Raw genomic sequence first — 4,586 nt, forward strand, 5'->3', positions numbered from 1 at the left:
CTCCTACCTCATCAAGCAGAGCGAGAGGGATAGTCTTCTTGTTCACACTGGCTGCGTAGCATAGCACCTTCTTCGCCTCCTCCACATTCCCAGTCATCATCAGCCACTGAGGGGACTCTGGGACCATCCTGCATGGCCCAACACTCTCTTATTTCACCATTTCAGGATGTACCAGAGATCCACGTTGGCCCACCCCAGACTTAGAGGTGGCCATCAGTCTCAGCTAAGGTGAGTTGAGATGTTGGAACCTTAATTAAAGGCCACCCCAACCTCAAGCTGCTCTATTGTCCTCCCTGGCTGTCAGCCTGCCCCTTTATAACCCACACACAGAACCTGATTACTGCTTGGTCACACCCTGGCCACCTACTACCTGCGCTTTCTGCCTTCTTTGCTTACTCTCAGTCTTCTCTAAGACCTCAGGGGACCTCTTTGCCTGCCCAAGGAGACAGAGGGAATGACACCCCCAGTCATACTCTCTAGTCAAGACTACATTCTCATAGCTGGAATTTATCTTGTTTCCCAGACTTACCAACATTCTGGAAAGTATGACAGGGCAGGACTCCACATCTGACCCCAGGGCTTGACCCTGTTTCGCTTCAGGGAAGGGTGAATGAAGCCTCCACTCTATCTTGTCTCTCCCCTGCCACATCTTCATTGTCCCTGGCCTCAGAATAACTATCCCCTCATATCTTGCTAGCCTGTCGGCGTCCACACAGATTAACATGTAAAGCGATTCTGTGCCAGAAGTTGTGCATTTCACCCTTAAATATATAGTTTTATTTAATCCTCACCCAAATCTGGACCCAGTATGATTGTCCTAACTGAATCCTCAGCCTCAAGAAGTAGGGGCTTGCCCATGGTGACAGAGCCAAAGCTGGTTCCACCTCAGTCCCTGGAGCTAGTACAACCTGTTCACAGAACTATGCCATCGCCTTCACTCATTTCTTTCACCACCACTCCCTCCCAGACCAGGGCTCTTGGCTAGTTGCTAGAAAAATACAATCAGGATGCTGGAGACAACTTCATTCCTTCTATTATCCTACCTATCCTCCCTTCCTTCAGAGCCCAGTATCAGTCTTCTTTTTCTCCCCCAAAGCTGAGGAAGTCCACTAAAAACAAGCATCAGAGATTCTGGTGGGGTGTGGTAATCCTAGCACTCTGGGAGGCTAAGGCGGGTGGATTGCCGGAGCTCAAGAGTTCAAGATCAGTCTGAGCAAGAGCGATAACCCTTCTCTAAAAATAGCCAGGCATTGTGGTGAGCCCCTGAAGTCCCAGCTGCTTGTGAGGCTGAGGTAAGAGAATTGCTTGAGTTTTAGGTTGCTATTAGCTATGATGCCATGGCAGTCTACCAAGGGTAACAAAATGAGACAATGCCTCAAAAAAAACCAAACTGAGATTCTTCAAAAAGCTGGAGGATTGACCATATGCCCACTACTAGAGGAATTTTTAAAAGATAGCAATTCTCAAGAACAAAGAAAATGGGAGAGAACTGTGACTAATGCACAGAAGCCCAAAAGTCGCTGGAGAAGCACTTCTGACCATGTCAACAGGTGCTCTGCTCTGAATGTCTGTGTCCCCCCCAAGTTCATATGCTGACATTTATCTCCAGTGCAATAGTATTAAGAGGTGGGACCTTTAGGAAGTGATTAGGTCATGAGAGAAGAGCCTCTTAAATGGGATATGTAACTTTACATGAGAAGCCCAAGGAAGCTTGTTCATGGCCTTCCACCACAGGAGGATGCTGGGAAGAGCACCATCCATGAGGCCTCATCAGACACCGAGATGGCTGGTGCCTTGACTTTCGACTTCCTAGGTTCCACAACGGTGAGCAATAAACTTCTGCTGTATATTTACCACCCAACCAGAAATATTCATTAAATAGACCAAGACAAATGGTATCAAGAGTGAGGAGCTGCCATAACAAATGAAGAAGCAGTTTTGGAAGTGGATAATGGACAGAGGCTGGAAGAGTTTGGAGGTACATGGGGAAAGCCTGAATAGCCACTACTGGAATGTTAAGGGTGACTCTGGTGAGGGCTCAGTAGAAGACGAGCCGATAAAGAAAGCCTCAATCTTCTTAGAGATGCCCTAAGAGGTCTCAAATAGAATGGTGATGGAAATTGGACAGTGAAGGCCATTTGGACTGATCTCAGATGGAACTGAGGAATATGATATTGGAAACTGGACTAAAAGCAAGTCTTGTGATAAAATAGCAAAGAGCTCAACTGAATGATAATCATGTCTCATTGTGTTATGGAAAAAGAAACTTGTGAGTGATGATATAGGACACTTGGCAGAAGAAATCTCTAATCAGACTGTTGAGGGTGCTGCATGGTTTCATTATAAAATGCAAAAAACAGAGAGAAATTAAAGACAGACCTTATAATCAAAAGAGAAGCAGAACATAAAGATTTGTGAAATTCTCAACTTGGACACATTTGTTCCATTTTCAAAATTACATCAGTGTGTTTGGGACATCGTTGGATGTGGCCTAGCTACTGTTTGAAAAAGAGGCTGGTGTGGATTAGCAGAGGCCAGGTGTTATTGATGAAGATACTAAACAGTAGCTCAGCACCTGTAGCTCAAGTGGCTAGGGTGCCAACCACATACACTGGAGCTGGTGGGTTTGAATCCAGCCCAGGCCTGCCAAACAATGACAGCTACAACCAAAAAATGGCCAGGCATTGTGGCAGGTGCCTGTAGTCCCAGCTGCTTGGGAGGCTGAGGTAAGAGAATCACTTAAGCCCAGGAGTTTGAGGTTGCTGTGAGCTGTGACTTTACAGCACTCTACTCAGAGTGCTGGCTTGAGAGTCTGTCTCAAAAACAAAAGAGAAGATACTAAACAATGACCTCAATGGCATGGTGGAGATTGTTCTTCTCCTCCCATCACAGGGCCAGATTGCCAAGGTGAAGGGACAACTATGTCACAACAGAGGCATGAGGACACCCACAAAACATTGGTGCTCACTGCTGGGAGCCACGCCAACTCTGTCCTCCCCACATTCAGATGCAGCCATCCTCAGCCAACCCACGTGTGACTCCAGTGCAATAACATAGTGGCCGTCCCTCCTGAGGTCATGGAAATAAACCATGGCAGGGTTCATGTGGTGCCACCTCTACAGGAGTGCACTGTACAAGAGCTGTGTGTATGACCCTGCCTTCACTTAGATTTCCAAGGATGCCTGAAGAGCCTCTGTGGTTAGGGAGGGAAGACTGCCACAGGGACAGGGTTGCTATGGTGAGCCACTCCTAGCGCAATGCCCAGCAGGTCCATGGAGGGAGGGCATCCTGCACACCTCAGACTGCTATAGCCTCCAGCCTGCAGGTCCAGCCTGGGATAGCTACAGGCACTTGACTCCAGTGGTTAAAAGATGCTGCTTGGGCTGCACCCAGCGAAGCCCCAGGGGTGGAGTTGCCCTGGGCCTTGGAGGCCAAACATCTTCCCCAGTGTGTGTAAAAGGCAGGAGCTTGAATCAAAGAAAATTATTCTAGAGCCTTAAGAGGTGATATTTTTGGTTTGGGCTCAAATTATCCTGAGCGTGGCTCCTGGAAGGGTTCCTAAGAAATCTGTGATCAAGATGCCTGGTAAGCCACATGTTTCCAAGAAACAGTCTCAACAATTAAAAAGAAATTCAAAAAGAAAAACTGATGCTGATGAAGAGTTGTTAGAGAAAAAAGTTAGAAATACAGGAAAAGGAAATAAAAATCATCCAAAGCTTCTGTCTTCTAAAGGACAAACAAAGCATACTCATATAAAACAAGTAAAGATTGCACCCAACAAAAGGAAAACCTGGCAACCATTCTCAAAGAGTAGCAGACAGCATTTGAAAACAATAATGGAATCAGTAATAATAGCAATTTTGAGTAATAGTAGTAGAGAAAAAGAAGAAATACAGTATCATCTCAACTTACTGAAAAAAAGATTGCTACAACTTTGTGAAACCCTGAAAGTCCCTCCTGAAAAGCTGAATGATTTAACTCATGTATCAAGTCTACTAAATGTGGAAAGGGCATGGGAGCAAGCTAATGAAGAAGGTCTGGCATTATTGCAGGAAGAAATAGAAAGAATGGTAGGGACTGCAGAATTGATGACTGAGGATATTCAAAGCCTAAAGAACGAAACTGAAATTCTGGAAAGTGAGGTAGAAGAGGAAGAGAAGACACCAAAACAAGTGCTTCAAATGGATAGTAGTAGTGTACTTTCTCTTTCAGAAAAGTCTCAAAGCACCCACACTTCAGTAAAAAATTTTGACACTAATTCCAAACCAGAATGCTCTTCTAAAGGACTTGGATGTTCTTCATAATTCCTCCCAGATTAAGAATATGTTAACGCTCATTGAAGACTCCTATAAGAAATTGATGTCACTTTCTTAGATTGTCCCATATTAATGTTTATGATTTATAAAGCTATTAATATATGATGATATTGCAGAGGCTGAGGCTTCCAAAGGATTTATTATGCCCTAATAGGCACTTTAAAATTAGCCTGTGTAAGTCTTATCATTAGTACCTAATGTAGTTCTGAAAACTCTTTTTAGGAGTTGTCAAATCTAGGAAATTAACATTTATATTGTTGTATCTGCAAT

The 4,586-nt window shown here is 44.6% G+C and overlaps 1 pseudogene; it reads left to right on the forward strand.

Moving 5' to 3' along the window:
* The first annotated feature begins 3,578 nt into the window (after positions 1 to 3,578).
* On the forward strand, positions 3,579 to 4,374 carry LOC105887407 (annotated as a pseudogene).
* Positions 4,375 to 4,586: the final 212 nt, after the last annotated feature.

This window comes from Otolemur garnettii, unplaced genomic scaffold, assembly GCF_000181295.1.
Source record: "Otolemur garnettii isolate 467f Iridium unplaced genomic scaffold, OtoGar3 scaffold00082, whole genome shotgun sequence".
NCBI classification, from domain to species: Eukaryota; Metazoa; Chordata; class Mammalia; order Primates; family Galagidae; genus Otolemur; species Otolemur garnettii.